General features: G+C 42.8%; 1 long non-coding RNA gene and 1 pseudogene across 4 annotated transcripts; both read right to left on the bottom strand.

The window, feature by feature from the left end:
- Positions 1-11419: 11419 nt before the first annotated feature.
- On the bottom strand, positions 11420-12585 carry LOC116468785 (telomeric repeat-binding factor 1-like; annotated as a pseudogene).
- A 4687-nt stretch (positions 12586-17272) lies between these two features.
- LOC116467826 (uncharacterized) lies at positions 17273-21327 on the bottom strand. Of its 4 annotated transcripts, none has more exons than XR_009213525.1 (4): positions 21194-21327; positions 19751-19963; positions 19037-19197; positions 17866-17979 (listed from the first exon to the last, which is right to left on the bottom strand). It is a non-coding gene; the product is annotated as an uncharacterized LOC116467826 (long non-coding RNA). The 4 variants fall into 4 exon arrangements; XR_009213526.1 differs by lacking the exon at positions 21194-21327 and adding an exon at positions 20318-20394; XR_009213527.1 differs by lacking the exons at positions 17866-17979; positions 21194-21327 and adding an exon at positions 17273-17557 and having other exon boundaries at positions 19751-20264.
- Between the last annotated feature and the right edge of the window lie 5036 nt (positions 21328-26363).

Consider the following 26363-nt stretch of genomic DNA (forward strand, 5'->3'; position numbering starts at 1 on the left):
AGTCCAATATTTTTAAAGAAAAATCATCTTTTGAATGTAGCCAAATAACTTCCTAATTAAAATGATATGATCCTCAGAAGGTTTTTGGGGAGGGGGTAATAGAGAGAGGATCAGAATTAGAAGGATCAAAGTAGAATGCACATATTTGAAAATAAATATAATATTTAGCCAAAGAAAAATAAAAGCTCTACCTAATCTACAGAAATCCCTAGAAAATAAACCATCTTCTATCAGTGCTTTTAAAGAGGATAAAGTATGAGGAAGGGGGGGTAGTTGTCTATGAGAAAAAAATATATAATTTTACAATATTTTATGTTTATTAAAAGGGAGCATGGGTTAAAATCACCATGAGAATTATGTCATCAAACCATCAACAATAGACTGATAGTCTCCCAAAATTCCTGTGTTGAAATTCTAATTCCCAGTATGATGGTATTAGGAGATGGGGCCTTTCATAAGTGATTAGTGATTCATGAATTGGTGAATGAGATTAGTGCTCTTATCAAAGAGATGCAAGAGATCCATTGCAAAAGAAATCAATTGCAGGAGAAGACACAGCGAGAAGACAGCCATTGTCTGTGAACCAGGAAACGGCCTCACCAGATACCAATTCTGATAGTGACTTAATCTCAGCTTTCCAAGCCTCTGTTACTGTAAGAAATAAATTTATGTTGTTTATAAGCCACCCAGTTTACGGTATTTTTGTAACAAAATTTTCTGTAACAGCCCAAATGGACTAAGATACCATCCCTAAGTAGGGCAGTCATCCTAAGTAGTTACAACCAACAAAACAAGGGGAAGATTTAATTGAAAAATTTCATTCCTGAGATGTAATAAACCAGGTGAATTTAGTAATGGGAAATGATTCTGTGAGGGACTTTTAGCATTATCACCCTCCAGAAGCATGTCAGAAAAATCTAGAACATTATTCCCTGGGTGGGACAGATTTGGGAGAATGCATGCTACCTTATCAGCTCTCTGTCTCTTCCTGGGAGACTGATGCTTCCCAATTCACCACTCAATTCAAAGCAGCAACATACTCCGAAATTTCATCTAACTCTCTTTCTCTCTCTTTCTTTCTTTCTTTCTTTCTTTCTTTCTTTCTTTCTTTCTTTCTTTCTTCTTTCTTTCTTTCTTTTTTCTTTCCTTCCTTCCTTCCTCCCTCCCTTCCTCCCTCCCTTCCTCCCTCTTTCTTTCTTTATCTCTCTTTTTTCTTTCTTTTTTCCCTTCCTCCCTTCCTTCCTTCCTTCCTTCTCTTTTTCTTCTTCCTGAGACAGGTTCTCACTCTGTTGCCCAGGCTGGAGTGCAGTGGCATGATTATAGCTTACTGCAGCCTTGAACTCCTGGCCTCAAACTGTCCTCCCACCTCTGCCTCCTGGGTAGCTGGGTCTACAGGCATCCACCACCATGCCTCATTAATTTTTTAAAGTTTTTGTAGAGATAGAGTCTCACTCTCTTGCCCAGACTGGTCTTGAACTCTTGGCCTCAAGTGATCTTCCCACCTCAACCTCCCAAAGTGTTGGGATTATAGGTATGAGCCACCATGCTCAACCCAGAAAGTGTTTTTATGTAAAAATAAATTATGCAATGGCACCTTATGAACTTCAAAGAAAAAATACTTTCTTTGTGTTGTTCTCATTATATCTGAGAATAAAAATGATGATTAGTTTTCTAAATAAGACATATTCTGTTAATTTACAACTTTTCTCAAAATGGAAGGGTTTAAACTGTGATTAAAAGTAGTAGGTAGAGTGTACACCTATGTTCATAGCAGCATTACTTACAATAGTCAAGATTAGCAACTACCCAAGTGTTCATCTACAGATGAATGGAAACAATATTATTCAGCCTTAAATGGGAATGAAACTCTGACACAATACTACAACATGGATACATCTTGCAGACATGCTAAGTGAAACAAGCAAGCCACAAAAGTGGACTACGAGTCCACTTACATGCAGTGTCTGAAGTAACAAAATGCATAGAAATGGAAAGTAGAATTATGGTTGCCAGGAGCTGAGGAGAGGGGAAAATGAGGAGTTGTTTAATGGGGATAAAGGTTCAGCTGTGACTGATGGAAAAGTTCTGGACATGATTCCACAACAATGTAATTCACTTAGCACTACTGAACTGCACACTTAAAAATGGTTAAGATGGTAAATTTTATGTGTATTTTACCACTCTTTTAAAAATTAGTCGAAAAATAGTAAGCCAAAATTTGTTTCTAACTGTGGCTTCCCACCGCCATTTAGGGGGAGTTTTGTCGTGAAATTTTAGGCGATTTACTTAGTCAAATTTCACTGAGTCATGAGTTTGTTTTCCCATGGAAAAATTACTAAAACAAGGGCACGTGGAAACACATAACACTTAAGTCACTTCCAGGGGAGGTATTGCAAAGGTGTGTCCATAAGACTTTCGACTTTGATGAGATTTATAAAAGCTAGGCTGCCTTTTCTTCCTTCTCACTCCATCCCATCTCCCAGGGCCAGCCTGTTCCTCAAAAGAATGAAAAACATAGGAAAATTACTGCCAATCATCCAGTCAGACTATCTAAAAGAAGTAAAAGAATTATCAAATTTTAGTCAGCCAATACACTGTTTGAGCTTGGATTATAAATCACTGTTTACTCTCAACTGTGCCTGGCAAAAAAAATAGGTGTTCTCATTTTGTTTTCAATAGACAGATGGCGTTTACCATTCTAGAGCTCAAGAAGGAGAGTGATCAAACAAATAGAATTAAGCACATTTTGAGAAAAGCAACATGATGCACAGCCCTGGGGCAAGACTATGCTGGGCTCAGGACTTGAGTCTGCCATTTACTAGCTGTGTAATCTTGAGCAATTCTCTTAACCATCCTGATCTTCATTTTTTTTTCCTGTGTAAAATGAAGCCATTAATAAACAATGTCTTTCTTGTTAGAAATGTAAAGGTCAAATGTAAAGAAATGTGAAATCCTAAGTCCTGCATGCCTTCTACCACTGGTCTAGTCACGTGTGCCAGCTGAACATTCCCTGGGCTGCAATTAATGTGACTGATGGTTTTATCCCTGGTTTTTCCAGGGAGAAATCTAGACACAGAAATCCTAAAAAATGCCTCTGTGGAAAGGTGGATCCAAAGTGGGTCTTCTAAGGGAAGCTGCAGAATGTTTCTCCCTCAGCCTATAGTTTGACAGAATGATAAGATATCAAGATGAAACTCTGAAGACCTGAGGATTTTTCATGGATTTCATTATTCTATTGAAGACCTAAAAAAAAAGTGGCCAATAAATATATTTTTAGAAATTGCTTTAGTATGATTTTTTATTAATTTAAATTAACATTTATTTAACTAACTACATAAAATCTGTATATAAAAGAGGCAAAAGATTATTCTTGCTCTCAGCCAGACAGTTGCTGATAAGGTAGTTTCGACAGGAATCTCATAGAATAAGAGGGCCCTGACTCAACAACCATCAATATGGTTGGAATGTGGTATTTTCTCTTCCTGCAAACAATGCTTCCCACTTATAGAGTTTATATTCAATGTGGTGTTAATACATAGACCTCATCCAACTATCTCTCTGTGGAATCTGAGTTCCTATTCAAGTCAATATCCTGTAATATGCTAAACAAAAAACCTCCTGTATTAGTTTCCTGAGGCCACTGTAACAAAGTACCACAAACTGGGTGGCTTAAACAACAAGAATGTATTCTCTCACTGTTGTGAAGGTCAGAAGTCCAAAATCAAGGTTATCAGGGTCACCCTTCCTTGGAATGCTGGAATCCTTTCTTGCGCTTTCAGCTTCTGGTGGGCCTTTGCATTTCTTGGTCTGTGGCAAGATAAATCCAATCTCTGCTAGAGTTTACAAATGGCCTTATCCCCTGTGTCTCTGTATTTTTCCCTCTTCTCATACAGATACCAGTCATTAGATTCTTGTATGCCCTGTAAATCCAGGATGGTTTTATCCCAGAATCCTTTTTATATCCCAAATATATCTACAAAGAGTCTATTTTCAAATAAGGTCACATTCTGATGTTCCAGGTTGGAACGGTCTGAATGTTTGTGTACCCCCAAAATTCATATGTTTAAACATTTTTTTTTTGAGACAGATTCTTGTTCTTTACCCAGGCTGGAGTGCAGTGGTGCCATCTTGGCTCACTGCAACCTCCGCCTGCCGGGTTCAAGTGGGTCTCCTGCCTAGCTGGGATTACAGGCGCATGCCACCACGCCCAGTATTTTTAGTAGAGGCGGGGTTTCACCATGTTGACCGGGCTGGTCTCGAACTCCTGACCTCAAGTGATCCACCCACCTCGGCCTCCCAGAGTGCTGGGATTACAGGCATGAGCCACCATGCCCAGCCCATATGTTCAAACTTAATCCCCAATGTGAGAGTATTAAGAGATGTGGCTTTTTTTGGGGGGGTGATTAACCCATGAAGACAGATTCCTCATGGATTGGATTAATGCCCTATAAAAGAGGCTTCAGGGACCTTGATATTTTTGTTATAGCAGCTCAAATCAACTAAGACACAGATGCATATAAATTTAGGGAAAAATTATTCGACCCACTATACCTCTTTCCTTTTTCACTAATTCCTATTTGATTAATGGTGACTGTGGTTTATTTAGTGACAACAATATCTATGGTCAATATGTGAGATTCTCAGAAAAGTAAATATAGCCATCAGCAGCCAACAGAAAGTGGGGGGCAATGGAAATCCTACCTCATTCCCCATGTTAGAGAAAAAAAATCAATACGTGGAGACATGAAATAATGCTTTGTGTGTCTGTTTTCCTGTAGCTTCTGTATATGTCAATCTTTTATGCTCAGCTTTCTTCATATCTTATTTTTTAATTTTAGTATAAAAATGAACGTTTTATTGCCTTCGATTTATCATCTTTTTTACGTCACTTGTTCTTTGTGTGTATGTATGTGTTGGATTTACTTTTCTGGAGTGTGAATGCATATGGTGTGTGTGTATGTATGTGACCTAAGTAAGTTTTTCTCCTGAAAATAAAACAACATCAATATTTAAAGATTAGGTTAACAGAACTCACTTTATTAAATGCCTGCTATGTGTCCAGGCCTTGAGCTAAGGAATAAGAACAAAGATGAGTAAAGACCATCCCTGTTCTCAAGCTGTTTGTAGACTACAAGGGAGCCTGCAACCTTGTAGCAAAAAAAAAAAAAAAAAAAAAAAGGAAAGAAACACAAACCATGGAGCATGTTGCACTCAACCGAGGTTCATTCTCACCCATTGTAAAGATGCTGGGAGTAATTGGGACTTGGTTGAAGAAAACAGGGAGATCATTTCTGTTTTGTCTGTGTATCACCGTGACTGCCTAGCACCATGGAGAAAGGGATCCCCTTTCAGAGCACAAACTCTGACCAGAGGCCCTTGGCCTATCCTTTGTTTTGCTCTAAACTTTTGTCAAAATAATCATGGATGAAGCTGGAAACCATCATTCTCAGCAAACTAACACAGGAACAGAAAACCAAATATCACATGTTCTCACTCATAAGTGGGAATTGAACAATGAGATCACATGGACACAGGGAGGGGAACATCACACAGTGGGGCCTATTAGGGGGTGAGGGGCTAGGAGAGGGATGGCATTAGGAGAAATACCTAACATAGATGACGTGTTGATGGGTGCAGCAAACCACCGTGGCATGTGTATGCCTATGTAACAAACCTGCACATTCTGCACATGTATCCCAGAACTTAAATTATAATAAAATAAATAAATAAATAACATTTTGTGAATTTGTACTTCTGGAGAAAAGCCCACACAACTCTGGGACATTAGTATGCATCACAAGTAAGATTTTAAAAATAATTTTAAAAGTATTATTTCTGTTTTTGTTACCTTGTCATTAAATAAGGTTTCTATCTTCCTTGACCCCTCAAGATCAGTGATTTAGCTGCATCTAAATGCCTTCTTGCATTGGATTCTTCCCATAAACCAGACTGCTCATTTCTCTCATGGATTGGGCCGTCTATGACTGCACATATATAGCTGCTTCAGAAGAGAAAGCTACTTTCTCTCTTAGCAAGGTATGGCTTTTCCAATGTCCCCTCTTGCTTTGCCAAGTTGAATTCCAAAGTTGTGTTAAATCTCAGCTAAATCAGTGCATTTACCTTTCCTGCCTATGGCATTAATTGCACTTTACACCTGCTATTATTTTCCATTTAACTTCTTAGACTTCCTAATTCCTTCATGTATTCTGGGATACCATTTGGATATGGAGATATTATGGAAATGACGTAGAAAGGGAATGAACTTCAGCACTCCAGGTCAGAGTTACTTGGCTACTTTTAAGCTTTTATTTTTGCACCTTCTCTTTTGGTCCTTGGGAGCCTTGGACAATAAGCTGTTGTCCACTTACATTTCTGAATTATACTTACATGAATCTGGTGCCAGAGAAAGTTCTATGGTAAAGAATTGAAACCGATTACCCCATTGTTTACAATCAGAGCTGGTGACTAATGAGGGTGCCTCTACTGACTCCTATCCCAATTGCTAACCTTCCTCAGAGGAGTAAAGTTCATTGAGACTGAGTATCTTCCAGACTCCTATTTCCTCCACATAAAACTACACATTTTGTGAAAAAACTTGGATCAGGAATTTTACTCTCTCAGGCATTAACTAGCAATTCACTTTAAGAAAAGTGCAAGGAGAGGGGACAGAATGAAAATTATGTTACCCTTTGGATGGGCTTATGAAAGGCCTATTTACTCACAGAATATAAGAAGTGGAATGTGTATATTATCAAAAAGCAAACTGGAGTCAGCCATGAAGCTGTGAATGTAAGAGAGGGGATTCTCCATCTTATTTTGTTTTTCTTTTTAACTTAAGAGCCAATTTTGCTAAGGAAGCCAAAATCCCTGTCTGCCTGGCCCATCATACTCGGATGTATGTAGAAGGTAGACAGACAAGACACATGACAATGGCATAGATGCTCTTGGGTTTATGTCTGTCAAAGGGAGAGAAATTGTTCTTCTAAGATCCAGACTTTGAAGGCAAATAAACCAAAATTTCAGTCCCAACCCCACCTCCTCCTCATTGCGTGGTCTTTAGTAAGTTTCTGAAAATGTTTAAGCTTGGCTTTGTCAGCTAGAAAGTGGCAATAATCATTTAACCCATAAGTACCAGGTCCTGGCTGGATCAGTTGGCGTGCTAAAAAAAAGGATAACTCAAGAGGGTTTAATCAAGAGTTCATTCAGGGTATGGGCAAAGCTAAGGAACCCACTAGAAGCAGTGAGGCACCCAGGACTAGTGGTGGTGAAGGCCATCCCCACCATCAGGCCTGTAGGGTTGGGGGAGGTGGGAGCTCTTATCAGAGCACTGGGGAATCTGCACATGGGAGACATTACTCAGCAAGAGCTGCTTCAGTGAGGGATGCTGCCACCGCCACTGCCACATCACTGCCTGGCCAGGTGAGGGTGGAATAAACCCCACTAAGGCTCTTTCCTCTTGGTGTCCATTCCCATGGCAATGTGCTCCATTGGCTGCACTTGACATAAAGTCAGAGGACAAAGGAAGAGAGTGGCCAAGGAGGTGAGTTTCCTTTGCACAAAATCAGGTTAGAAAAGGATGAAGAGTGGGTATGGAGGAGCAAATAGATAATTTTCAGCATCTCTCTGTATTAGATGATTGTTGTTTGCCCAGTATCCCTTCTTTTCAGGCAACGCTATGCCTCACTCCATAAAACTTGACTGAGGCTGAAATAACATTTACCCCTCTCCAATGACCAGGACTAGAGAACTTCATCACCCTACCCTCTAGCAAATCAATCAAATTCAACTTTGAGATTTAATACAGGGTTTCTGGAAAATAGAGAATCTCTTTTTCATTTGGATTTTGAGCCATAAGGATGTAGACTTGGGCCAAACAACGGTCATCTTTCCAATTATATAGAAAGAACTAGCTTGACAGCAAAGACAATGCAAAAAGAACACAGAAGAGTCCAGGAATAGCGAGAAAGAGGCAGATCCATGGTGACTTTGTTTGAGGCCCTTTGTTTAATTATATCTAAAGGCAGTTATGCTTTTTAAAATTTCAGTAATATGCTTTTTAATATCCTATATTGGAAGAGTGGAAAAAATAAGAAAATGTGAAGCACCCAGAGGTTAGCAACAACAGAAAGTCTCTATGATATCAGAAATGGAGCTCAAAGGGAGGCAGTGGCACTACGGGATTCTCTGAGTTGGGGCCTCAGCAGGACCTGGAATCATGGAGAAGGAACTGCTTAGGAAATGCCAAGGCTGCCAGGCTGGAAGCATGGCAAAGACTGCACAACAGGAACCGAAACCAGAGAAGAGATGCTACCTCAAGTACAGAGAGTGAGGAGAAACAGTCTGGCTTCTCCTTCCCTTCTACCCTTTGGATGCCCGCTCCTCTGCCTTCACTTAGCTAAACCTCATTGTGAGATTAACATTCAGAGCTGAGCAGAAAAAGAGGCAGGGTATGGCTTTCAGAGCAAATGGGTAATACACATGGTCAGGACTTATTCGTTCTCTTTTCCTCTTTCCTTCCAAAATGCATTACAAACTTTAGTGAAAGATACACAGTTTTTTTTCTCAAATCTCAGAGAATGGGGGTCAGGTTATTTTCTGCTTAGAGACTTGAGTGGGTTACCACATAAGACAAGGCAATTTGGTCTGATATTCAAGTTCATTTAGACTATTGCCATAATTTATGGGCATGAAATAACATGATAGAAAAAATGTAAAGGTAAATTGAAATCCAGTCACATTAGGCTATTTGCTCTTTTTGATTAGAGTATATTTTCCTGCACTTGCTAATAATATTCCTTCTGCCAGGCTTACCGCTTTCTTCCTCACTTTTCTTTACTGAGATGTTACCTTCACATCACAAATTAAGTGCTATCCCTTCAAGAAACATACTGGTTTGCCCAAACTTCATTGTATCTCTCCCTTCTTAAACTCTTAGATCATTCTCCTGGCACTTAACACATTAGATCTTGTGTTTTAGATATTGAAATTTTTATCATATGCTTTGATAATAGATTGTGATTTCTGCAAAGGCAGAGTGATTTCCTCAACTTTGTAACTTTTGGGGTGGGTTTAAATGATCTCTTATACCTACTAGGTGTTTGATAAATGTTTGTTGTAGCAGATGAACACCTGAAACAGTAGTTCAGAACCTTAGGTTCTAGTAGTTTCTATGTCACTTTAGTGTGATTTGCAGAATGGCTCATCTAAGCTTTTCCTATGCATAATGAGTTCAGACTAGATGAATTCCAAGGTCCCTCCTGGCCTTTTCAATTCCCCAATTTCAAGTAGAATTTAGAAGAAAAAATTTGTAAGCAGCAATTTTATAGTTCTATTATGGAATTTCTGCTTGGGGAAAGCTAACATTTCATGATTTCATTCTTGCTGGATTCTTTCTCAAGATTTTCCATGGAGCTGAAATTTACCCACAACCTTGAGAAAGAAATGCACATGCTTCATGATCCTCACTCCACTTTCTTGTCCTTAATGCTTTTCCTCTGATGCTTGCTCATTTCACACCCCAAAAGCAACTCATTTTATAAACCTTTTACAGTGCAGCAAGCAGTAAAGAATAAGAAATTATGGAATATTATATCCTATGAAGAAACACTGCTCCTAATGCATCCACAAAGAATCAAGCTCATAATTGCTGGTTTGTCAATTATAATGGTAAAATATATATTTATATACTACATATGATATGATGGATGCTATTGGAGTGAGTTTGGCATATTTATTTATTTATTTATTTATTTATTTATTTATTTATTTTATGGTACTCATCCATGTTTCTGTTTATATATAGGATAACAAATTCAGGAACAATGGAAAAGTAATATATGAAACCTTAATAGGAAATACAATAGAGATTACAAAACACTACCATTTGATTTTTTATGCAAATACTTCAATATTCCAATATTTTTACTCACTTGTTAAATAAAGCACACGACTCGAAATCCTAAATAATTCTGTTAGTCTAAATCTTTTAAATAAAATGTTGGTGAAAAACCAAAATTGTTTAGTAAGGTATGTATGACCTTGTTTATTATCTATCATAGACATCAAGATGATCATAGTTAATACCAATTTAAGCTTTACAGAATACTGTTTTAGGCCCAATATTGATATATTAAATGAAGGTATCAGAGAATCTTGTATTTATGGCATCAGTTTATAAAGATCTATTCAAAACCACTTTTGTCAAAGTTTAAACACTGGAACAAAAGTCAAATTGTTTCTAAATGAGACACAAATCATTCTTGCTAATAGTACAAATTTTGTCCCATGGGTGGGTAATACTATTGTCTTTTCTTTTTTAAAACAATTATTTCAATTTTTTTTTTTAGATTCAGGGAACACATGGGCAGGTTTGTTAGCTGGGTATACTGTGTGATGTTGAGGTTTAGGGTACAGATGATCCTGTCACCCAGGTAGTGAGCAGAGTCCCCAGTAGGTAGTTTTTCAGCTCTTGTTCCCGCTCCCCATCCTACCTCCCCAGTGTCTATTATTCCCATGGGTCCTTAGGTATTACTATTTTCAAGTTTTTTTCTTTACATGAAACTACTGAAAGCAAAAGCATGTCATGCTTATAGGTTACTCTGTACATTCATCATTCTATTAATAAACATCTTAAGTAAGTAATATATTAAGGCCATAAACCAACTCCTTATCTCCTATCAAAAGACTACTGTTATTCAATCATCTAGAAAATTCATTTTAGGCAGGACGCAGTGGCTCACATCTGTAATCTCAGCACTTTGGGAGGCAGAGGTAGGTGAATCATGAAGTCAGGAGTTCGAGACCATCCTAACCAGCATGGTGAAACCCCCGCCTCTACTAAAAGTACAAAAATTAGCTGGGCGTGGTGGCGTGTGCATGTAATCCCAGCTACTCAGGAGGCTGAGGCAGGAGAATCGCTTGAACCCAGGAGGCAGAGGTTGCAGTGAGCTGAAATTGTGCCACTGCACTCCAGCCTGGGCGACAGAGAGAAACTCTGTCTTAAAAAAAAAGAAAATTCATTTTAATGGGTTATGTTACAGGATTGAGGTCAGCCTACAGACACAAAATAGGTTAACTTAATTTTTTTTTCGTATCAGGTTTTAATTTTTTCATTGGAACAGGATTTGGGGGTGGGGATACTAAATGTGACAGGGTTCAACAAATTTACATTTTATCAAAATAAAGTTCTTAAAGAATACAATGATAGCATATGCTTTAACTCTTATAGCACAAACCCTCATATTAATTGATGGTCACAGAAAAATACTTTAATGCTTTAAACAGAAGTTTTAAAATACATCAATGACACAAGTTTCAAACAAAATGCAGTGATCAAAATACTTAACTGTCCTTTCATCAAGCTTTTACAAACACAATCAGTCTTCGCTGTCTGAGCAAATCAGTTTTAGTTTCTTCGTGGTCCTCCATCTGTCTTTTAACATGACACTAGTCCAGTTGTTGAATTTATAATGCAATAGTATTTTAGACTATTTCCCTCTCCATATTTCCTCACGCCAGATCTCAAATTCTTGTCTTCTTCCCAAAGCCATGTCTGTCTTTTTCTAGCTCGATGTTTTTCAGGAGTTACCGGTTGACCCTTTGAAACAGGTATTCTGCTTTCAGTGGCTCTTCTGCTTTCTCTTTTCTTTTTTGTACTTTGAAGAGTTCCTACTCTTCTTTCTTTCTTATTAAGGTCTTGTTGCTGGGTTCCATGTTGCAACTTAGATAAGAAAAGATTCTTTTGAGACCTTTTTCTTGTATCCAAATTAGCTTCAGTTTCCATTTCAATATCATTACCATTAGGTTTATCTTGAGAAGTTATTGTTCTTGTTCTTTTACTTTCTACTTCTTTTGTTGCTGCCTTCATTAGAAAGGTTGATGATTTTTCACTTAGCACATAATTCACATAACTCTTAATTTTCTCCATCATGTGGTTGTAGCTGAAGTGTTGAAAAAAGGAATGAAATGTATCTTTCTGAGAGATTATCATAAGCAATTTGCTTTTGAAAGGCATAAAGAATTTGGATCACCAAATATTCTTTCAAAGACTTCTTCTGCTTCTTTAAAGTTGTCATTTTCCGTACAAACAGCTATAGCCTGAATTTTAATTAAATTCTGTATTTCTTCGTGAAGTTTGTCACGTTCCTTTTCAATTGAACCCCAAATCATCAGGGCTGATTCCAAGGGTGTAATTCGTTCATCATTTTCAAACTGTGCATCAAGGGTTTTTCCTGCTGCAATTCTTGTCAAAAACTGACATACGTATATCGTTCTCAACCGGTAAGCTGTTAGACTGGATAGTCCATGAATAATAGCCTCTGCGCTGTTGTAGCTCCTGCGGAAGTCCTCGGAGCGGCCGTCGCGGAAAGCTTGGCAAAGAGAGAGGCAGAGGAAATCGAGCATCCAGCTGGCAGCCACGGCCTCGGCCTCGGGCACCAGGCCCGCGTCCTCCTCTTCCTCCTCGGGGGCCCCCACCTGCACCTGGCACTCGTGCAGTTCCTGGCATTCGAACTGCTCTTCGTCGTTTCTCTCTGTTTCTGCCATCTGCTCCTCGGTAGGGTCGGTATCCCTACCACCCGCCGGCATATTTATTAAAATTTATTTTTATGAAAAAAGGTTTTTTAAAAAGTCTGCTCTAAGCAGTTACATGAAAATGGATAAATACAAAAGCAAGCACAAGAGTATTCAGTAGAGAATTTTGAGACTGAACAATCAAGTTTCAGGCAAATCTTGTGTGGTTCATAATTTTAGCCCTTTATTATGCAAAGCTGCCAATTCAATTTTACAATGCAAGAAATGTTTGGCGTGATTATCAAGTTATATTTACTGTTCTGCGGATCTACTAAAAGATGCACTATCTTGAAAGAGTCTGTTCAAATTACCTTTGAACACACTTTTAGATCCTCTTTGGTAAGCAAAAGTTGACAGATTAAAATGTATTCTTTCTTAACTGGCATCAGCATGTGAAACTTTAGAAAAACTGGTAGAGCAAATCATGATTCAGTTGCAGAGCCAAATAATTTCCAAATCAACAAATTCAAACAGAGAAAAAAAGTTGCTGATCTTAGATGAATTGCAACATGTTGCCACTTCCTTTCACTTGTGTCTTGGTGGAAAAACTCTCATATAGAATTTTTCTCACCCATCAGAAGAAAGTAGTTATTATCTCAATTTCCTATCTCCTCTTCTGCATCTCACCTTCTGAGGAGATAAATATTAGAATCTCAAAGTATCCAGAGCTAAACCCAGAGACAAGGGGTTGGGATGCAAGTTGGAAAAACTGGGAAAGTATTAAATTCTGGACCTCTCTTCCCCCTCTGGCTTCTCTCTCACCTCTCTCACTCTGTCTGTCTGTCTCTCTCTCTATCTTCCTTCCTCTTTCTAAAAGAAGCCCTTGAAAGAGTTTTATGTATTTGCAGAATCAAATTTCTCTCCTCTCTTCTTCTATCTTCAGTGCACTCTGTTCAGGCTTTTGTTGTCATCTCTCCACTAAAACTGTTTTAGTCAACATCGTCGATGACCTCAATGCTACTAACACCAAAGTTCGAGTTTCAAGCTTTGTCTAACTCAACTATAGCAGCATGAAACACAATTTATTACTCTCTACTCCTTGAAGCATTGTCTTGTCTTCCAGGAATATACACTGCCAGTGTTCCTTCTCTTATTGCCTGCTCTTTTTCAAGGTTCCTTGCTGGCTCCTCTTTTTCTTTCTGACAAGTAGAAGTATTTCATGGCTCAGGCCTTGAAACTCTTCCCTTATCTACCTAACTATCCATTCACACTCACTTTCTTCATGAGTTCGTCTAGTCTTGTGATAACTTCTAAATACATAACTTTAGTCTCAGCCTCTTTCCTGAGATATAGACTCAGAGATCCAGCTGGCTACCAGATGTGTCCACTTGAATGTTCAATGGCCATCTCAAAGTCAACATGTCCAGAACCAGGCTTCTATATTCAATCCAGCCTCCCCAAATTTGCTTCTGCTCAGCCTCCCCCAACTCAGTGGATGGTGATACCATTGATCCAGTCAGGACTAGGACAAGAGTGAAGTAAGCCAACCACTTAGGCACAAACTTTAAGGCATTCAGAGCATCAAGGAAGTGCTGACCTTGCTTTTGCATGGCTATGCAAGGGCCACCTTAAATTTTATGCCCTTAACATCTCACTTGGCTCACCCTAGTACCAGCCCTGCTTCTTCTTGCTCAGCATCATCCTTTATGCCTCTGTTTCTCTCACTCTCTCTTCCAATCTACCAAGATATCCTATTGGATCTACCTTCATTAATATTAAAGTGTTTGATCCAGTTATTGAAGAAATAATTAGATATATCAAAAGTAATGGAGGAGTTTTTATAAAAATATAATTCTTGTCCTAAAGAAGAAAAACCGAAAATCTGCTCTTATTTTCACAAAGGCAGGGAACTAATAGAAGATAGACATACTGTTTCATGGTGTTTAAAAAAATTAATAGACTTTGATTTTTAGACCAGTTTTAGGTTTTCAGAAAATGTGAACAAAATATATGGGGTTCCTGTATACTGTCTTCCACCACCAGCCTCTACTTTTTCCTATTACTAACATTTTGTGTTGGTGTGGCACATTTGTTACCCTTATTTGAACCAATATTCATGCATTATGATTAACTAACATCCACAGTTTATATTAGGGTTTAATCCCTGTGTTTTATGGTTCTATGGGCTTTGCTAAATGCATTATGTCATATATTTCCCATAACAGTATCTTAAAGAATAATTTCACTGCCCTAACAATCTTCAGGGGCTTATTTCCCCTCAGCTAGCAGTGACATCTTTAGATACGAGTACACACCACCTATGACAACTTAATTTATTGCCTTCTAGGCAAGCCAGGGCAGCGACTAAAGACAGTGACAATGTCACCTATCATCCATTCAGGAGCCTGTGTTTGGTGCAGAGCCCAGGGTTCCTAGGTCCAGCCTATATGCTCCAACGGTGGTTTCCTACACTCAAAGACAATGAACTTCCAGACACATCACAAACGCCCTGTGCTCTGCAAAGCTGTCCTGATTCCTCCTAGCAATATGAGTTGCCGCATTTTCTTTATTCTAAGGTGTCAGGCACATGATCACAGTGTTCATCAGGCTATCTGATCCTCTGATTATATGTCAGTCTCCCAGACTAGATCAGGGGCTTTTCGAGGGCAGAAGTTCTGTCTTAGATATCTGTGTCTTCCTCAGGGCCTGTACTTGCCATTTGTTGATGATATGAAAAGAGTTGGGGTTATGAGGGGGAGGAAGAAGGATAGTGGAATGAATAAAGGGAAAAGAGGGAAAGAAAAAAGACAGGGAGATAGGGAAGGTGTTTGTGCACATGCCCTCGGTCACAGGTCACTATGGGTGGGCACAGGTGTTCAGCACCAGAATGACAGGAAGATGAGCAAGAGAGGGCATCTCTGAGTCAGGGCTGGTGCATTTCTTACACCCAACAATCCAGCCACATCACTGACGAATCTGGGATGTTGTACTTTTCCCCACCAGCAGCCCTAGTTGCACATGACAGACTATTGCTTGCTATTGCACTGACTTCATATAGTCCTAGGACCTCAGGGTTAATGAGTTCTCAGTTACATGGAACAGCTTTGTTTGATAGGTTACTCTAGTTTTATATGTAAGAAAACTTGATGTTCTTATATTATTTAATATATTGATTTGCTACATTGTATAAAAAGACAAATAAATGAGACTTCTTTAAACTGTCTTAGAAGAAGTCTCAAGTCTCCTGTTGCTCTCAAACCTCAGTGTGGACAGGCAGTTCATGACATTTGTTGTCCGTAGTGTACTTGCTTGGACAATTTCTCAATTTCCAAACAGCAATGATGTTTTTTGCAACAAATAAATTACAAAACAAAATATTTCACATTTTGTCCTCCCTCTGATAGAAATCTTTGTGGTCCGAAACAACTAAAGCTCCTTAGTTTAAATTGGAAGTATTATTAAGGAAAGTTGAAATTGTATGAAAGTGATTAAATTGAAGATTCAAAAATGTGTCTATATTTGGGAATATTGATTATGATTTTAATGTTAACTTTTTTGATCTGATACCATTTCCAAAAATGTAACCTACAGAAATACTAAAACATATGTGCAGTTATAGGTTAAAAGAATATGATGAAATTATTGGCAGTAGGGCAAAATTTAAAACAATTCAAATGGTTTTAAAAGAGGATTAAATAACTATATTTAATGATGAGTAAGTATTAGGTTAAAAAAGGAATTATTTTGAATAATAAGAAAAATAAAGATTCTAAGATACGTATTCAGTGAAGAAAAGTTTCAGGAACACACGTTTGCTATCATTTCATTTTTGCAAAACAAACAAACAAGAATAAAACCAAAAGCTACACATGCACGCGTGCACGCACACACACACACACACACTGCAAGACACTTGTGAATCGAAGGGGGTAGTGTTAGTATTCACAGAGGAACCATCAGCATGATATAGGAGTGTCAAGAAAACCAGGATCTATAACCACCTTAATTTAATGGACTTTATATTCTGTATTATACCTTACTATCTATAATAATAAAATTAAATATTCCATATTTAAATTATCTATAAAAAATAAATTGAGTAAATTGTAATCTTGGATCTCAAGTCCAGTTCCTCTAGTTCTCTCAGAACTATCTCCCTTCATTTCAAAGTTCATGGATTGATTTTTGGTTTTCCTAAAATGTACCTCTGTATTTTAAATGTACACATCACCAGGGCATTCTCTTTTCTTGCTCTCTTATTATTAGAACATACATTTAACCCCTTCTGACAATCCAGCCATTGCAAACCTCCAAGCTTTATCAACTGTCATCTTCCAAGTATTCACAGTGCAGATTTCTGGTATTACAATGGCCTTAAATTACGGTGTCTATTTACATGGATAAAGAGTGACCACTGTCTTTGGCTGGTTCCTGTTGATAATGAGTTTCTTGGATTTTTTTGAAAATAATGAGGTCAAGGCAGGGGCCTTCACTGAATTCCCACATGTGCTTGGTTGCAAGCCACACTCAGGTGACAGACAGTCTTGCAGTTTGTGCTGTTGGTCACATGAAGACTGGGAAATAAAGTGCATCAGATCAAAATAAACTTATATTTTATTTCAGCTCAAAGACCTTTGGAAAACAATGATATCCCATAATATATATATTTAGTGATATTACAGATTATGTTCTTAAAAGAAACTCATTTCTCTTGCAAAACATAACAACTCGAGGCACATGTATTATGAATATTGGTTCAGAAGCATTATCTTCATATTCAAAGACTAGCATATAATTATCAAGAACAGAAATGTAAAAAACATAAACAGCTTGATGATAGAATTGGTACACGTTTATTATTAGAAACTGCTCAATGCCATGCTTGACACAAAGTGGAACTCCATTATGAGATGTGTGAGAAACCAGGGTGCCATGGGTACAGACAAGGACTCTAGGTGCAGACTGCTTGCTTCAAACCTGGACAAGCAGTATGAATTTTGGCAACTGTCTTGTATCGCTCTTTGCCCCAGTTTTTTTCACCTAAAAACTAAAAGTAAAAACAAGGTTATTGTGAAAATTAAATGAATTAAAGTAAGCAAACACCTACAACAACACCCCGAGGCACACAGTCAGCCCCAAGCATGTTTTTCATTATTACTCTTAATGAGGTAAGAGAGAACACAGGCGCCAGCCGTGAGCCTCTGGCACAGTCATCAGAGACCAAACTTTTATCAGCCTCCATTCATTCATTTGACCCTGATAAGAGAGGAGTCTCATGCAAGAGGAGCAAGCATCCACCTTGGGACCAGACAGCCCATGGTCAAAGTTGAACTCCACCACTGTTCAGCTGTGTGACTTTGGGCAAGTGACATTCCCTCTCTGATCCTCAGCACAATGACAGGTCTATGAGGATTGTAGGAGCCGACAGAAAAAAATGTGTGTCTTAGTTTGAGTTTCCTGGAAGTAGATCTAGAGGAAAAGATTCAGATACAAAAATTTTATTTGGAGATGACTCTCGGACAGTAATTCTACTGCCAGTTCTTCCTTAGGGTGGTAATCCCAGGAAACACCAGAAGAGAAGTGGGGAACTGAGACAGGAAAGGAATGCAGCAGTTAAAGGGACATTCATCAAGAAAGTTTCCACTGTGGCAGCCAGGACTCAGCCCTGCCAGGTACTTCTGAGAGACAGCACAGAACATGTATCTCAGAGTCATCCCACCCAGAGCAAGGGAGCTAGGGTATTTATCCACCAATACCCACCAGTCACTCCTCAGGGCTCCTTCCAAAGACATGATTCCTCCTGAACGCCCTGCCTGCACTGCAAGGGTTAGACCTTGGGTTGAGGGCAGGGGAGCTGACAACACCTCCAGCAATGAGCAGGAACACAGGCTGGTGTGGACTGTTTCAGTCACTCAGTGACTCCAACACACACACACACACACACACACACACACCCCACACTCCAACACCAATACAGGGCATATGTACATACACGCACATGCACACATGACTGTTACCCACTTAGATCCTGGTGAACCCACGGGATAGATGATAAGGTGAGAATCAGAGGGAAGAGCAAAATAAAGGGGAGTGAAGGTCTTAGGAACAAAATGCAAATTTAGGCAGAAAATCAAGGGGGAAGAGGAGTGGTCTGGACACCAAATTCTGGCTGGGTGGCACCTGCTCTACATTCACTGTCAGGCATTCCCTAAGCAGCTTTGTGAGGTAGAAGAAATCCCCCTCAATTTACAGGTGGCAGAAATGTAGTTCAGAAAAGAAAACTGATTTTATTAATGTCTCACAGAGAGTTAGTGGGTGATAGATATGGACTCCCAGATCTTTCTGTCCACAAAGCCTACAAATTCTCCCTCATTATGCAGGCTGGGTACCAGGCCCTGCTTCTGAGCTCTGCTCCTTTTCCTGCTAGGCAATCATGGCAGAATTGACAAAAACATTTTCCCCCTTCACCACCTGGAGCAGAGCCAATGAGAGGGGCTGGGGACAGGCCATGAGGCCCTGCACCCACCATTCAATGTCTTCAGGACTGTGGTCCCTCAGGACTCTTGCACCATGTGCTGGCAGCACTCTTGGTGTCTGGGGGTCTTGTGAGGTTGTACAGGATCCAGTAGAGGCCACTGGCTGTGCTGTCATATTCTAAAGGTGGCCAGGCAGGTTTGTGTCTCTTGGCTGCTTCAGCACCAGAGGATGGAGAGCGCCAATGCAGTGAGGCCCTCGGTAGAATGGGAGGAGGGAAAGAAAGGGCAGAATGGAGTGATGTAGGGTCCATCCACCATGTCCCTGGATGGAGAGACCCCTGTTCTCATAGTGGCCCCACACCAGGACCACCACCGGCACTCATGAATATGCCAGCCTCCATTTATACGTCCTCATCTGACAACTCCTTCCCATTTTCATCCTGGAGACAAGACCTCTGAACACACTAGCTCTGAGGGCACCTGACTGTAACCTGAGACAGTCTCTGGAGACTGTTCATCCAAGCAGGATCCCTCCCTTGCCATCTCCAGACCTGCCCCACAAGCTCCCTCCCTGGTCTGGCTCTTGTTCACTCATTCCAGGCAGCCTTCTACGGTCATCTCTAACACGTATCTGACTGTCCCTCCTTTATCCAGCACCTTCCATGGCTCCCCAAAGCCCTCCAGATCAAGTTCAAGTTCTTTGATCAGACACTTGATCTCAAGCTGCATTCTACCTCCTGAATTAAGATCCCGAAGAAGCCCACCTTGCTCATCACAAGTGCATCAAAAGTCCAAAATCTTGAACGTGGTCTTGGCCTTGAGGAAGTCATCAACACCCTGACTAGAGAGGGTGCAGTGCTGCTGCAGGATGATGGTGTCTGAAGTTGTGCAACAAGTCACAGGCCCTGTAGAAGCACCACCCCTCAGGAATGGGTACACTGGTGGCAATATATTCACTGGATTCCTGCAGGGTGAGGCTGGGGAGAGGAAGTAGCTCCATAACACATATGAAACCCTGGAAACCCTTCCCAGCCAAAATCTCAGGACCACGTTACATGCAGAAATGGGTGCCCTCTGAGCACGCTTCTCTCTGCCTCCCACTCTGAGCTCCCTCCAGGCCCCACATGCCCCATCCTAGACCAGGGCTTGGAGCCCAGCAGGTGTTCAGTCCATGGTATTGACTGCTTCCTGGGCCAGGAGAGCCCTTGGTGGCTCTGTGACTCCTGTGGAACCACTGTCTCTGCCTCAGGACCTCCCAACTCCCATGGGAAGCCCCCATGGCTCCGGATTGCCCCACCTGCCCTGGGACCCTCCAACCCCATAAGATTTACTTGATGCCTTAGCCCTCCCAGAACATGACATGTTTCTCAGAAGGTGACTTATCTCCAGGACCATCTGTGGATGTTTGCTGGGGACCTCTTACTGCTCTCCTTTATGATCTGTAAGGCAGGGCCAAGAGGAGAAAGCAGCCCAACCTCAGAATGAACAAAAGGCTCACTGCCACAAATGGCAAGCACCGAACAGTCAGCAGTGCTTCTGGAAGGAAAGCAGGTTTCATTCTGCAGAAAGCTCCTTGTTTGGCTTCTTTCTGAAGCCAGGGAGGGGTACTAAGCCCAGCTTACCTGCGGTGCCTACATTACCATCTGTGCCTAGGATGTGCAAAGTGCCCCTGCTCCTACTGCAGGGTTGACGTTCCCTCCAGCTGGAGACCTGGGCTCCTGACATTGCCTGGCCTGTTTGTCCTGCTCTGGATGAGCGTGGAAAGGCTGTACCTGGTATTTTCCTAGGTCCTTGGTTTCCCCCTTCTAGACATCCAGCAGGAGTGACCTTGCCCAGCCGCATACCTGAAAGGGGACTCCCTTGAGGAGCAGCCGAGAACCGGGACTCCCCTCCCACGATTCAAAGAGTGGATGAGTGCTCAGCGTCAGGAACTGTGATCTAGACCCATTTTTTTCATTTAGGTCACCAAGAGACAACCCCTAACCCCTGAGCTAGGGATGGTGCAAGTTCAGGCATGAGATTCTCTTCCAGCAATGTGATGCTTGCAGGGACAGGCCGAAACCTGGTGACCGGATCTGCTGTCCTCTGGGTAAGGACAGTGTGCCACTCACCCTCAGAGAGGCAGGTGGTGCCAAGACACAGCACTGGGTGCCTGTACCCCGGCTCTGCAGGCATCAGTCATGGAGGTCCTCCCCTCTCCACATTACCTTCTTGCTGCTCCTAGATTTCTTCTAGTCATTAAGCACTTCCAGTCATTTATCTGTGCATCTGATCTGATATTTTTGTTGTCAGATGAAACACAATAAAATAAGCTGAGCCACCAGGATTCCTGGACCTTGGATGCTGGGTCTTGGGCTCCAGGGCCCTGATGGGACTGAATCAGAAGTAGCCAGGGAAGGACAAACACTGGGGCTGAGCCCCTATGACACAATGGCCATTGTTGGTCTGGCCTTATGGCCCCAAGACACACTGTCCTCAGGCCACAGACACCATGGGCTTTGGCCAGGTCCCAGCCTCCCAATAGTGTCCCAGCACTAGTGGGTGCTGAGCCCTGAGCCACAACCACAGTTCTGGGTTTGGGGTTTGGTAAAACCACCTCAGGGACAGAGTTCTGGGGTTGGGTTTGGCAGGAACTATGGCGACTCCCAGGGATGGTGTGTCACTCCTACTTGCCACCAAATGTGCACACAGGCTGTCCGCTGAGACCAGCCCATCTTACTGGACAGAATGGAGGAAGTCAGGGAACAGGCAGAGTGGACAGCTGGGGTGCAGGGAGAGGCAGATGCATGTTGGGAGGTCAGGCCCTGTGAGGGCTGCGGGGACGTCAGGTGGGGTGGACTCCAGGTGCACCCTCAGTGCACTGGGCAGGTCTCAGTCCAGTTCCTCTGGACCCTGGCTGGGTGATGTGGTCACTCCCTGGGGGTGCTACTGTCAGACCCTGGCCACCCACCCTGGGAAGCACCGTCCCATCCCAGGACTGGACTTTCTGAGTCCTAAGACAGGACAGCGCTGCCCAGGCCTGACAGACTGGGAGGACCTGTTAAGTCCTCCATCCCTAGACCAGCCTCCCAACAGCAGGGACAGTCTCCTACCTTTACCTTCAGGGCACTGACTGATCCATCTCATTCTAAGGCAACCAAGGCAGAGCTGAGGACCTGTGCCAGGCTGGGAGCCAGTCCCCTCCCTAAATGGGCCTGAGGGAAGCCTCATCCCTGTCCCAGTGCACTGCAAGTTTCAGCCCAGGAGACACACAGGGAAGGGAGGATGGGGCCTCCCCACTGGCTGACCCTGGAAAAGCGAGACCTGGGAGGAGAGGGAGCGCAGGGCTGGCAGGGGATGCTCCAGGCCCATGGAGAGCTCAGGCTGCACCAAGGGGCTGCCTCTCCTCGGCTGGAGGCTCTGCCCTCTGCAGGATCTGAGGAAGTCCAGTCCTGAGATGGGACAGTGCTACCCAGGGTGGGTGGCCAGCTCCTGACAACAGTCCCCCAGGGAGTGACCATACCACCCGGCCAGGGTCCAGGGAGCCTCGGCCAAGACCTGCCCAGTGCACTGAGGGTGCACCCGGAGCCCACCCCACCTGATGCCCCCACAGCCCTCACAGGGTCTGACCTCCCAGCATGCACCTGCCTCTCCCTGAAACCCAGCTGCCCACCCTGCCTGTTCCCTGACCTCTTCCATCCTGTGCAGCCCACAGACTGTGACCATATCTCCGGCCACTCTGGCCCTTCCTTTACCTTTGTCCTGTCAGAATCTCTGAGCAAGATCTCCCAGGTCCATCCAAACACCTGCTTTGTCTACTTTTGACTGGGCCATTGAACATCACTGGGCCATCCCAGCTGTCCACAGGGCCCTCGATAGCATGCATTTCCCCTGACATCTCCCAGCAGTGCTCAGCAGCCCCCACTGACCAGGTCCCTGCTGACCAGATCCCGCATATCAGATCCTCCCTGACCACACCCTCACTGATTAGACCCCCATCACCAGGCCTCACTAACTAGATTCCCGCTGTCAGACCCACAATGACCAGGACTCCACTGATGAGGACCTTACTGACAAGGCCTCACTGGCCAGGTCCTTACTGACAAGGCCTCACTGATCAGGTTCCACTGATCATGACCCCATTTCCTGGCCCCACAGATGAAGCCTCACTTACCAGGCCTCCAGGGAATAGGCTGCCACTGATCAGGCCCCTACTAACCAGGCCCGAGGTGACCAGATGTCCCTGACTGGGACACTAATGAGTATGCCCCACTGAACAGGCATGCACTGCTCAGATCCCTGCTGACCAGGTCACCCCGTAGATCAGTGCTACAAAAGCCACCACTGATCAAGTCCTCTCTGACCAGGCCCCCACTGATTAGGTTCCACGGACCAGCCTGCCCTGACCAGGGCCCCACTGACAAGGGCCTCTGCTGACTAGGTCCCATGTGACCAGGCCTCCACTGAATAGCACCCCTTGACCTGGTCACCAGTAACCCAGCCCAATCTGACAAGGCCACCACTAAGCCCCAGCTGACAAGGTCTCCACTGACCAAGTCCCACAGCCCAGACTGGCATTGACCAGACACCAAACATTTGTCTGCCACTAGGAACCCACTCACCAAGACCTGCACTGCTAGATCCCTCTAATGAGACCCTCTCTAAGCAGACCCCTGCTGACCACCCCCCACTAAATAGGCCTCACTCACCAAGTCCCAACTGACTAGGTCCACTGAGCAGGCCCACACTGATCAGGCCCCTCCGAACCATATCAGAAGGCCAAGCAGCAATGAGATGTTTCATATGGCAGGAGTAGGAGCAAGACAGAGAGAGGAAAGAGGTGCCACATCCTGTTAGACAACCAGATCACATGAGAACTCACTATCAGGAGATCAGCATCAAGAAGATTAACCATTGGTGAAGGATCTTCCACCCACACCAACGCCCACTGTTTCCAGGCAGAAGCCTCCTGCAGAGGCAGAGCCTCTTAGGAAATGTCCACTATGGCAGTGCAGAAGGAAAATATAGGCTTTGAGCCCCCACACAGGAGGCCACCATCTTCCAGACTCCAGATTCATAAGCCCACCAACGGCTCACACCCTCCATATGGAAAAGCTACAGGCACTCCACACCAGCCCAGCCCATGAGAGCAGCCATGGGGGCTACACTCTGCAAAGCCACAGGTGCACTGCCCTAGTAGAGGTTCCCCATGAACCTCTGCCTCTGCAGCAGGTTACTCCCTCTTCCTACTAGCCCCCACCATCCCAGCACCCTACTGATGACCTACTCCTCCCCATGCTACCCCTCCTTTTCCTTCCACCCCAACCACCTCCCATCCAAGATTAAATCACCTCCCACCTGGCCCATCTCCAACATTAAGGATTACATATGAGTTTTATAGGGACACAGAGCCAGCCTATATTATTCTGACTCTGATACCCCAGAACCTCATGTCCTTCTCACAGAGCAAAACACAGTCATGCCTTTTCAAAAGTTTCCAAGACTTAACTCATTCCAAATGTAAAAATTTCAAAGTCTCATCTGAGACAAGGTTACAGTCCCTTCTGCCAGTAAGTCCCTGAATTAAAAAGAGATTTCTTTTCTTTCAAGCAGGCATTGGGTAAGATTTCTCAATCCAAAGGGAAGAAATTCCCCAGAAAAATAACACAAATGCAAGTCCAAAACCCAGAAGGACAGTATTCACTCAATCTCACAACTCCATAATCATGAAGAGAACTCACTATCATGCAGACAGCATTAAGGAGATAGTGTTCAACCATTTATAAAGAATCCAACCCCCACCCTCATCTTTCACTCCCACCAACAAAATAATCTCCCCCATTCTCCCCACACCCCTACCTCCAACACCCACTCTTCTCCATGATTAAATCACCTCCCACCAGGCCCCACCTTTAACATTCCCCATTACAGTTCCATAAGAGTACTGGTAGGGACACAAAATCAAGTCATATTATTCTGACTCGGGTTCCCCCCAATCTCATATCCTTGTCACACTGCAAAATACAATGATGCCTTCTGTACAGTCCCCCAAAGTCTGTCTCATCTGAGACAAGGCTGCAGTCCCTTCTGCCCATGAACCTCTGAAATACAAAGCAAGTTAACCACTTCCAAGGTGCAATGATTGTACAGGCGTTGGGTAAACATTCCCAGCCAAAAGGAAAAAATTTGCCAGAAAGAAGCACAAAACACAGATGGGACTTACAGACCCCATGCAAGTCAAAAACGCAGCAGGCCAGTCATTGAATCCTAGAGCTCCCAAATCATCTTTTCTGAATCTATATCCCACATCTGGAGCACAGAGGTGGATGGCTGGGCTCCCAAGGCCTTGGGCAGATCTGCATCTGTGGCTGTACAGGGTCTATCCCCAACAGGTGCCCTCATGGGCCGGGCTGGTGTGGGGTGCCTGTGGCTTTTCCACACTGAGGGTGCAAGCAGTTGGTGGGTCTATGAATCTGGGGTCTGGAAAATTGTGCATCCCTCTGTGGGGGCTCCAACTCTATATGTTCCTTCTGTACTGCCCTAGTAAAGGTTTCCCATGAGGCTCTGCCTCTTAGAAAAGCTTCTGCCTGAACACCTAGGTTTTTCCCTACATAATCTGGAGTCTAGACAAAGGCTCCCAAGCCTCTAGTTTTGTGCTCTGTGCACCTGCTGGCTTAATACTATGTGGAAGCCACCAAGGCTTGAAGCTTGCACCCCTGAAGCAGTGATGCAACCTGTACCTGTTCATCTTTCAGCCATGGCTGGAGCTGGAGCTGGAGCTGCAGGGATGCAGGCAGCAGTGTCCTGAGGATGGACACAGCAGCGCGAACATGGGACTGAACCAGGAAAGCATTCTTCGGTCCTAGAACTCAGGGCCTGTGACAGCAAACTCTGCTGCAAAGATCTCTGAAATGCCTTCAAGGCCTTTTAAATATTGTCTTAGCTATTAGCACTGGGCTCCATTTTATGCAAATTTCTGAAGCCTTCTTGAATTTTCCCACTGAAAATCAGCTTTTCTTTTTGACCACTTGGCCAGGCTGCAAATTTTCCAAACTTTTAAGCCCTGCTTCTCATTTAAATATAAGTTTCAACTTGAGGTCATTTATTCAGTCACACAGAAGGCCACAGATTGTTCAAAACAGACAAGACACCCCTTGAGCTTTGCTGCCTACTTCATTTCACCAGATATACCCTAAATCATCACCCTCAAGTTCAAAGTTTCAGAGGTCCCCAGGGCAGGGACACTGTCCAGCCAAGTTCTTTGCTAAGGCAAAACAAAAGTAACCTTGGCTCCTGCTCCCAGTAAGTTGCTCATTTTCATCTGAGACCTTCTAAGCCTGGCCTTCACTGTCCATCCTTCAATCACTCTTTTAATTATAGCTATGTAACAAGTCTCTA

Source organism: Hylobates moloch, unplaced genomic scaffold (genome assembly GCF_009828535.3).
Source record: "Hylobates moloch isolate HMO894 unplaced genomic scaffold, HMol_V3 SCAFFOLD_5, whole genome shotgun sequence".
Lineage (NCBI taxonomy): Eukaryota > Metazoa > Chordata > Mammalia > Primates > Hylobatidae > Hylobates > Hylobates moloch.